Raw genomic sequence first — 11426 nt, 5'->3', positions numbered from 1 at the left:
GTGCGGTGCAGGACTGAGTTAAAACAAAAATACAAAAACCCCAACTTAAAAAATTCACATTAACCCTCTGAAAGCTTTCTTCACAAACACTTTTACTTCTTTGAGCCCATTTAATTAGTTTACTAGAAAGCTGTTAAAATTAACTTTCAGTGATTTTATTGTTCAGTTCATACAAAAAGAAAAGATAAAGTGTAGAATTGTTTATTTAACTCACAAATGTAAATAAATTTTGGTAAGAGCACTCAGGAAATGAACTGCTAAATAGCATGCAAGAACACAACCAGAAGTATTTGGGCTACTGTTCTCTCTAGGAACAAGCAATACAAGAAGAGGAAAGAGCCTCAAGTTGCAGCAGGGGAGGTTCAGGCTGGATTTGAGGAGGAATTTCTTTGCTGCAAGGGTTGTGAGGCATTGGAAGGGGCTGCCCAGGGAGGTGCTGGAGTCACCTGGTGCTGGAGGTGTGTGCACTTAGGAAAATGGTCTAGTAGTTGAAAGGGCTGGCACAAAGGCTGCACTCAGTGAGCTTAAAGGGCTCTTCCAGCTGAAACTATTCTACAATTCTGTAATTTGGTGAGTTAACACACATTAGCTGAGATGTGATTATTGACCACTGGAAGCTCGTATCCTGTCCCAGTTGGGACATAAGATACAGTTGTTCCAATCCTGAGTCTACATCCTCTCAGTTGGAAAAGTTCTGAGCACGTTCATCCACAGATATTATCATGCTTTTTGACTGTCTCCACTCACAGAACTTGATTCACATTTAGCATGAAGCTACATAACTTATTAATATCATCAGCTTGATTTATTATTGAATCCTGTCACAATGCATTTCAAATAATCATACTAGACCAGATCTTGAAATGTGTTGATCACCTTCAATTTTCTTTACTCACATTTACAAAATGATCAGATGTCTGAATCATGTGAGCTCTGAATCATTTGTGCTTCATTTATCCTACAAAACTAATTAACTGCACAGAAGACCACACACAAGAGAGATACCTTACAGTGATCCAGACCTCAGATATTTTACATCAGTCTCATAATTCCCCCTTAGAAAAATTCAACTGAAAACCAGTTCAGTGTTTGCCTCAGAACTCACATCTTGAGGTAGATCCAGAACCACATTGTTCTGGGATTTCGCACCAATTATCTCTCTAACTTGATTATAGCTTTTCATAGAATCATAGAATGGTAGGGTTGGAAGGGACCTTTACAGATCAGCCAGTCCAAACCCCTGCAGAAGCAGGGTCACCTAGATCAGGTCACATAGGAACATTTCCAGGTGGGTCTTGAAGACCTCCAAGAAAGGAGGCTCCACAACTCCCCTGGGCAGCCTGTTCCACTGCTCTTGTCACCCTCGCAGTGAAATAGTTTTTTCTGATGTTTAAGTGGAACTTTTTGTGTTCCAGCTTCACCCCATCACCCCTTGTCCTGTTACTATCTAGTATAGAAAAAAGGGATGTCCCAACCTCCTGACACCCATCATTTAGATATTTATAAACGCTAATAAGATCTCCCCTCAGTCTCCTCTTCTCCAGACTAAACAGCCCCAGTTCTCACAGTCTTTCCTCGTATGAAAGATGTTCTATACCCTTGATCGTCTTGGTGGCCCTGTGCTGGCCTCTCTCCAGCAGTTCCCTGTCTCTCTTGAGCTGAGGAGCCCAGAACTGGACACAGGACTCCAGATGAGGCCTCACCAGGGCAGAGTAGAGGGGGAGATGAACCTCCCTTGACCTTCTGGCCACACTCTTCTTGATGCATCCCAGGCTGCCATTGGCTTCTTGGCCACGAGGGCACATTGCTGGCTCATATTTAGTTTATTTAGTTTATTATAAAATATTTAGTTTATATTTAGTTTATGATTTAGTTTATTATTATTTTCCCTAAATATCTTTTGTTTTACCTTCTGGTTAAAGGCTTTACCATGTTTCAGCCTTTTAAAATCAGACAAGACAGATCCTTCTTGTAAAACAAACCCCCCATTCCTACAGATCTTACAGGAGTGTTTTCTTTTTAACTTGGACACTTAGAATAGTACATGGCTCTGGTAACCAGCATCTTTCACTGCAGTATTAACACTCCCTTCTTTACCAGAAATATCCTGCTCCAAGCACCCTTGCATCATACTGATCCTTTGCACAAATATTACACATCTTTAGGCCACACTGATTCTGTGGCTGACTAATTCAACTAAAGCAAACAGTGACAGAAACTCTAACACTCATGAACTAATTCAGCCTGGCAATTAAACGATTCCTAAGCATCTAGATAGACTGACTTCAAAACTGCTTTTCAGAAGGAAGAGACTGTGAGGTAACAACCTGATTAGTATCTGTACTTTGAGATGAGAAACATAATGTGGTCACCCATGAAGCAGTGTGAGAGAATGCAAACTGGTGATCCTTATTCTCATTCAGGGCTGAAAGCAGCCCAAGGAGGATGGGAAAGAAAGAGGAACTGCAGTCAAAAGCCTGGTCCCTTGTAAAGTGATGGAAACCACATGGTTCAAAGGGGCAATTTTAGAGGTCACAAGCTGACAGAGAGGCAGGCAGGCTTGAAAACTTGTTCCTTCCTTCCCATTAAAATTCCCCCTGCTATGTGAAACATGCTGTATCTGTATAAAGTACTTCTTCATTTTACATCGAGGGACTTCCATCACCTTTAATGCTTGAACTCACACAGTGCCCTGAGCTGGCACCTCCTGCTGATGCTTCAGTGCCTGACAAAAATATGCAAAATCTCAGTTTGATGCTGCTTTAGGATGGGATCAATGACACCTCAACTACAACACAAGGCTGATACAGAGGAAGCATCACAAAAACCTACCTGAAAAAATATTCTAGGGTTTGTGAGTCGACATAGGCAGCTCTAGTTCTCTAATTTTACTCTGTAATGCAACAACTTCACGATGAAGAGCCTAACACCAGTAGCTAATAACCATCCCAATCTCCTCGCTAATTTGCAAGATGAATCCAATGCTGCTTTCCATGGCAACTTCTGCACAGGCCTTTCAATTGCCTGAGGGGTAACCACAGCCCCATCCTCTACTTCAAGCCACACTTCTGGCATGAAATTTAGCCAGGAAAGCCACCACATGGGTCCAGTCCTCAGCACTGGGCCATCCCAGAATATGGGGAGTCACTGCCCCAGCCTCCCCAGTCCCCAATTTCTTTCTGAACAACCACAGCATGGCTGTTCCTGGATCCTGCCAACCACCAAATGTGTGAGCCAACACAGAGAAGGCACAGAAACAACCACAGCACCATGGACAAACTGCCAAGAGCAAATTTACTCTCATTACTTCATGATCTAGGGGGTCTCTGCCCCCAGGCAGAGGCACACAAATGGGGATGTAGCACCACAGAGCTTGGGCCTGCTGGCAGCAGAGCAAAAAAAACAAAGGCATCTAATCTACTGCTTTCACCTGTGAATCAGGGATTGGGTTGTAGGTTTAATTTTCTACTATGCTTTGATCTTTCCCACAGCAGGACAGGAATCTTGAGAATATCTGACAGGTGCCTCCGAGTCCATCACAAGCCTGTGTTATCTATACAGAAACATTCCACTTGCCAAGCACACAGGGCTAAGCACCAATTAGCATCGTTGATAGATGTGTTTCTCGACACTGCAGCTGCAGGTTACAATCCTCCATGCCAATCATAGAATCATAGTATGGCAGGGGTTGGAAGGGACCTTTAGAGATCATCTAGTCCAACATCCCTGCAGAAGCAGGGTCACCTAGATCAGGTCACATAGGAACATGTCCAGGCAGGTCTTGAAGACCTCCAAGGAAGGAGGCTCCACAACCCCTCGGGGCAGCCTGGGCCAGGGCTCTATCATGCTCATAGTTAAATAGTTTTTTCTTATATTTAAGTGCAACTTTTTGTGTTCCAGCTTCATCCCATCACCCCTTGTCCTGTTGCTAGATACCATAGAAAAAAGGGATGTTCCCAACCTCCTGACACCCACCATTTAGATATTTATAAATGTTAATAAGATCCCCGCTCTCCAGACTAAACAGCCCCAGTTCCCGCAGCCTTTCCTTGTATGAAAGATGTTCCAGTGCCCTGATCATCTTGGTGGCCCTGTGCTGGCCTCTCTCCAGCACTTCCCTGTCCCTCTTGAGCTGAGGAGCCCAGAACTGGACACAGGACTCCAGATGAGGCCTCACCAGTGCAGAGGAGAGGGGGAGCAGAACCTCCCTTGACCTGCTGCCCACACTCTTCTTGATGCATCCCAGGCTGCCATTGGCCTTCTTGGCCACGAGGGCACATTGCTGGCTCGTATTTAGCTTATTACCAATCAGGACTCCCAGGTCTCTCTCTGCAGAGCTGCTCTCCAGCAGGTCAATCCCCCAGCCTGTCCTGGTGCAGGGGGTTGTTCCTTCCCAGATGCAGGACTCTGCCCTTGTCCTTGTTGAACCTCAGGAGGTTTCTCTGTGCCCAACTCTCCAGCCGGTCGAGATCCCGCTGAATGGCAGCACAGCCTCTGGGGAATCAGCCAGTGCTCCCAGTTTGGTGCCAGCAGGGAACTTGCTGAGGGTACACTCTGTCCCCTCATCCAGGTCGTTGATGCAGATGTTGAACAAGACTGGCCCCAGAACCCATCCCTGTGGAACTCCACTGGCCACGGGCCTCCAACTTGACTCTGTGCCATTGATCACCCCCCTCTGGGCTCTGTCATTCAGCCAGCTCTCCATCCACCTCACCGTCCACTCATCCAAGCCACACTGCCTGAGCTTTCTGATGAGGATGTTGTGGGAGACAGTGTCAAAAGCCTTGCTGAAGTCAAGGCAGATGACATCCGCCGCTCTCCCCTCATCCAGCCAGCCGGTTATGCACTCATAGAAGGCATCAGGTTGGTCAAACAGGATTTCCCCTTGGTGAAGCCATGCTGACTCCCCCGATAACCATCTTATCCATCATATTTTCAAGTTGTTCCCTTGTGTTCCCACATGGGGACAAAAATATCTGGTTTTCTTTTTATTTTCATGCTTGTTGATATTGCATTTTGAAATGATCTTTAAAATAAATCTGTACTTCCCTTCTCTTTGTACATGCTTCTGATTTATTGCTCTGTTCTTAATTGGTACTCAAATCTTTGCTCAACACCGGAGTTTGTGAATTTCTGTTGACAGTCCTCTTTAAAAGTTTCTGTGTTGCCTTTGATAGTATTTATGCAACAGCATATATTTTATATTGTTTGCAATATTTTACAAGTGCTTCTGGTTTACTATGAATAAAAATTTTATATACTACTTCAATGCTCTGTTCCATGACAGCTCAGTATATCAGAATAAGATACACTTGCAGTTTGCAGTATCTCACTATGATGTGCTATGTCAAAGGCTGACAAATTAGCCTTTTATTTGGCATTAATCAAAATATTCAGTTGAGTGGAAAAATATGGGTATTAACAGTGGCTATTGTTCTTTTCATTTTGTCCTACAAACACAGCAGTACATTTGATTTTTCACTGGGTATATGGCCGAAAATCTAAGGAAAGTGCATCTCTCCCATGAAACAGTTTGTGTTATGTTTGAAGATCATTGAATCATTACAGTTGGAAAAGACCTTTAAAATCATAAAGTCCAAGCACTCACCTAACACTGCCAAGCCCATCACTAAATTGTATCCCTCAGTACCTCATCTGTGTGTCTGTTGAATACCTCCAGGGATGGTGACTCCAGCAGCTCCCTGGGCAGCCCCTTCCAATGCTTCATAACCCTCTGGGTGAAAAAGTTCTTCCTAATGTCCAATCTAAACCTCCCCTGGTGCAACTTGAGCCCATTTCCTCATGTTCCATCATTCATTACTGGAGAGGAGAGATTGAACCCCACCTCACTACAACTCCCCTTCAGGTTGTAGAGAGTGATCATGTCTTCTCTCAGTCTGCTCTTCTCAAGGCTAAACAACCCCAGCTCCCTCTGCCACGCCTTCACAGGACTTGTTCTCCAGACCCTTCACCAGCTTCATTGCCAATGTCTGGACACCTTCCAGCACCTCAATGTCCTTCTTGTAGTGAAGGGCCCAGCACTGGACACCGTACTCAAGATACAGCCTCACCCGTGACGTGTACAAGGGGACAATCACTTCACTGGTCCTGCTGGCCACACTATTTCTGATACAGGCCAGGATGCCCTTGGCCTTCTTGGCCACCTGGGCATGCTGCTGGCTCACGTTCACCTGTTATTGATTAACACCCCCAGGCCCTTTTCCTTTGGGCAGATTTCCAGCCATTCTGCCCCAAGCCTGTAATATTGCCTGGGATTTTTGTTACCCAAGTGCAGGACTCAACCCTTGGCCTTGTTAAACCTCACACAACTGGCCTCAGCCCATCGCTCCAGCCTGGCCAGGTCCCACTGAAGAGCCTTCCTGCCCTCAAGCAGGTTTACAGTTCCACCCTGCCTGGTGTCATCTGAGAGTTTACTGAGGATACACTCCATCTCCTCATCTGGGTCAGTGATAAAGATGTTAAACAAAACAGGCCCTAGGATCAGCTGATACAGTTCCGTATATTATGTTTAACCATTCCTTAAAAAAGATCAAAGGGAGTTTTGTCAAAACCAATGTGGGAATTTGCTCACTTCAGTACATTTGGCCTTTTAATCCAAATAGAGAAAACAACCTTGACAATCAAGGATATAAACTGGAATAAGTATTTTGAAGCTGAGAAAATGTCATACTCTGCACATACACAAAAAAAAAGTTACTGAAAAAAGTTGTTTAAAATGGTATCTCTCTGAATATCATTTTCTGCATACACTTCTGAGCCACATGCATGAAGTGGATGAACAAGGCAGCTGTTGATGCATTGAGCAGTCATTTTTAATCGTGACACTTTCCACGTGCACGTGCTGTTTCATGCCCTGTACATCTATAAATATTTTACTCAGGGAAAGTTTTATGAGATGAACATTCACTTCAAAGGAAGAACCAAATGAATACCAAGTTGCTCATATCTACAGTTAGGTAGGTAATCACACTAATTAATTGAAAGTATGGTATTTCACAACTAAACCAATTATGTAGAAAAGGCTGCCTGAGATTGAACTAAGCACTCCCTTCCATTATTATACAACACAGTCACTGTGCAACAGGACAGGAAAAGAGAAAGATGAAAAGCAAAACACCATGTTATTTATAACTGTGCATTAAAGAGGGATTGTGAGAATGAAAAACAAAGCCAATATTACCCACATATGGCACTTACAACCAGGGGAAAACCCTGTCCTTCTAATATACGCCAAATATCTCCTTATGATTTTAAAGAAGCTTGTTGTTTATCTTGCCAGCTCTCTCTGATAAAGGAAGAGCTTGTTAAGCACCCGTTCCTTCATCAGAGTAAACCCTTTGATGTAAACCCTTCATCAGAGTAAATCCAATCAAAACTGTTACTTAAATTTTGTATACCAGCATAATGAAAACCAAAGGAGACGTGAGGTCACCTTTTTGATTGCCAAAATCAAAGTGAACACGTTAATGAGCAAAATCTGACAGTTAAACCTTTCAAATTCACACTCATCTGTTTGGTAAGAAAAGTGATGAAGGTAATATCATGACACACATGGCATGAAAGAGCCATTTAATAAAATTCTCATTTACACTCCATTTCATCCAGATTACAAACTATTCTCAGACATAATGTTGGACAGTCACTTATTCCTTTCCACTTGCACTATTTCTTCATATTATTATTTCATCATATGCTGGTTAAACTGCTATTTCCTGTCTTTGCAGGTATCTTTAACAAAGTGCCCCATATCAAAAACATAGTCTGTGCATGGTCCAGTCTACCAAATAATCACATTTTATGTTTTATTCCTCTGTTTACATCAGATCAATTCCATTCCCAGATGAACAATGTGTGGCACTCCTCTTTCTGAGTGGAAGGAAAACGTACTATGCACATCAAAATTCCTCTAATGCATTTTTTATGGCAACCAAAAGGTGTTGTGACAAACCAGGCCTCCTAGGAACTTCCCTCTCTATTTCACTTTATTCATTCTTTCTGTGTATTTTCTACACACTGCTAAGAATACTCTTCTGTGGTCAAAAAGCCCCACCTGTGATATTATCAGTTTCATTTGTTTATACATTATATTTATCACATCCTTTACATAGTAATTTAACACTGTGGCATTGTCCTGTGGATTTTCCTTTACTGATAGATTCATTTCCTAATCTATCTTGAGATGAATAGGAGCTACACTGAGTGACACAGAAGTCATTTAAGATATTATCCCTAGCTATTCAGGTTTCAATGGCATTAATAACAATACTTTCTCACGACAGATTAACACTCTCTTATTTCCTAAATGAATACTGAAGATCACCAACGTTTGAAGAGTCTGCTCTGCAATAAAGAAGGATGCACCAGGGGCATCACTAATTATTTCAAGCAGACATTGAATCAATGCCTTCTTTCAATTATTTTTTCTTAATTAATCTCTTTTTCAGGAGAATTGTTATAAAGCAATAGAAAGATACCATAAAACATACAACCAAAGTATGTGTGTACACAGAGATCACAATGAAAAACAGAAACTCACTGATTTTTCAGAGATCTTGCTTTTTTCAGGAAAACTTCCGGAGTTAAAAGTGAGTTCTCAACAAATTAAAAGACATTCCTACTGAGCCTCAGGAGCTAATGTTCCAGAGTATGGGAATACACCTGTCTGGAGTTTGTGTACTTTAGTGTCCTATTTCTCTCCTGCTCTAAACATTGTGAAGACTTATGAACCTTTACTGCTCTTTTAGAGAGAAGACAATATCTTCAGCTGACTGGAATGGGGAACCACTAGTTATAACTTTCTGCAACACATCAGCCAGCTGAAAGTCACAGAACCATAGAACCAAAGGTGACCACTAGAGATCATCTAGTCCAACTCCCTGATCAAGCAGGTCCACCTAAGTCACACAGGAATGTATTCAGGAGCGTTTTGAAAACCTCCAGAGAAGGAGCCTCCATACCCTCCCTGGGCAGCCTGTGCCAGGGCTCCCTCACCTCAACAGGAAAGAAATTTTTCCTTAGGTTTAAATGGAACGTTTTCTGTTCCAGTTTCATCCCACCACCCCTTGTTCTGTCACTAGACAGTATAAAGTGCCACTCTATCTCTTTGGTATACATCTTTAAATACTTGTAAGTGTTAATGAGATCTCTTTTCTCTTTTGTAGGCTGAACAGACCAAGTTCTAAAGCCTTTTCTCATAGGAGAGATGTTCCAGTCCTTTGATTATCTTGGTGGCCCTGTACTGGCCTCTCTCCAGCACTTCCCTGTCCCTTTTGAGCTGGAGAGCCCGACTCCAGATGATGCCTCACCAAGGCAGAGGAGAGAGGGAGCAGAACCTACCTCGACCTGCTGCCCACACTCTTCTTGATGCATCCCAGGCTGCCATTGGCCTTCTTGGCCACCAGGGCACATTGCTGACTCATGGATAGTTTATTATCAGCCAGCAACTCTCTCTGCAGAGCTGCTCTCCAGCAGGTCAATCTCCAGTCTGTCCTGGTGCATGGGGTTGTTCCTTCCCAGATGCAGGACTCTGCACTTGTCCTTGTTGAACCTCAGGAGGTTCCTCTGTGCCCAACTCTCCAGCCAGTTGAGATCCTGCTGAATGGCAGCACAGCCTCTGGGGAATCAGCCAGTGCTCCCAGTTTGGTGCCAGCAGGGAACTTGCTGAGGGTACACTCTGTTCCCTCATCCAGGTGGTTGATGAAGATGTTGAACAAGACTGCTGATGAAGATCTTGAATAAGACAATGCAGTTGTAAGTTTTGCTCTTTTGGTGGTTAATGCATTGCATCAGCAAGTAGAAGCAACCACAGAACTGAAAAATCCTTCATTTAACTCAAGGTCCTTCATTGCATTGCATTGCATTCCAAGTTCTCCAAGGACAGAGAATAGTGCATGTGAACATACATGAATATTACAATATGAACATTTACAATGTATATAATGTCACAAAGACAGCATTGATTCCTTTTGACAGGATTAATATGCTCACCCTTTGCTTTTATTGTCCCCAATTAAGACAGGGAATTGATACTCCCAGAGTGAATCAATGCAATATTGTGCATGGCCTTCGTACGAAAACATTTGCTTTGTTTTGTGTCAATGAAATATTGTCATCAATACATATTATAATACTTATGTCAATATTTATTTTAACTTTTGCTATCATTAAAGCTACTAAAACCTTCACACTTAGTTATTTTATACATGCAATGATGAAACAAAAACACTTCTGTTACCGGTGGCTCTAGTATCAGTAAACTTTGGAGTGGTGCAGTAAAATACATAGTATCAACTTTCTTTTTAAGTAACCTATCTGTTGCTTAACATAGATGCTAATAACATTAGAATTCAGTCAGCTGCAAGGGGGTTGTGCACGCAGAGCAAAAATGAAGCAGTTACCATATTTGTAACAGAAGATTTAACTTAATTTATAAACTGGCTAAAGAAAACTGATTTCTACAATATCTTGTTACTTGAATAACAATTAGGTACAGAAAATATGAATGCACATGTCCATGTGTACATGCATCTTGAAAGAACAGTGTACTTACACAATCTCCTTGATTGAAGACTCAAAACAGAACCTGCAATTTAGAAATATCAATATGTTTATAACTGTTGTGTGTGATTCACGTGTCCCTTCTTTGCATGATGGCAAACCACAACTCTAAACTTAACCCTCTCCCCCTCAAAAAGAAACCCAACCACTTAGCTCTATTTATAGATGAGTACTTCCACAGATCTGTCTGCTATGGACTTGAATTCAAGTCGTACATACACAAGTGAAGGTCAAAACCATTACATTTCACTGTAGGATCTTAACTATTAATGCCCAATTTGGCCATCCCAAAGACAGATTCAAACTTCGGTGGGATTCTTCATAGTCAGTAGACTACACTCATAATTAAAGTACTTCTGACACATTTAAGGTTAAGTAGGAAGAATCCAATTCCACATTCCCAGTCTTTTTTCCTGATGGTTCATACAGTAGCCTGTTTATCCCATAATTGCTATTACCTTTTTTTCCTGCCCTTCCAATACACTACTCACTCCACCTAAATAAATGATATCTAAATCAAGGGTCTGGCTAAGGAATACTCCTTTCACGCTTCTTTGGCAATGGAGAAAAACACACACCTCCAGTGAGTAATTAGTTACCTTGTCTTGGATGTATGTTTTAGGAAGAGATGAACAACAATTTGAAGAGCCTGCCTCACTATCTATGAAGGCTCCAGGAGAAAACAGACCACAACAGCTAACTTCAGATGCCTGAGGTAAGTGAACCCTGTCTGTAGCTTCTCATCACAAAGAAAACAGCTAGTAAAAGGGAAGACACATACTCACTCTTCTATAAACACACTGTTATCATTCACTATGCTGATATCTTGCAAATCATTTGTCCATGCT

This window comes from Colius striatus, chromosome 2 (assembly GCF_028858725.1).
Source record: "Colius striatus isolate bColStr4 chromosome 2, bColStr4.1.hap1, whole genome shotgun sequence".
Taxonomy (NCBI): domain Eukaryota; kingdom Metazoa; phylum Chordata; class Aves; order Coliiformes; family Coliidae; genus Colius; species Colius striatus.
Note: the sequence above shows the minus strand (reverse complement) of the source record.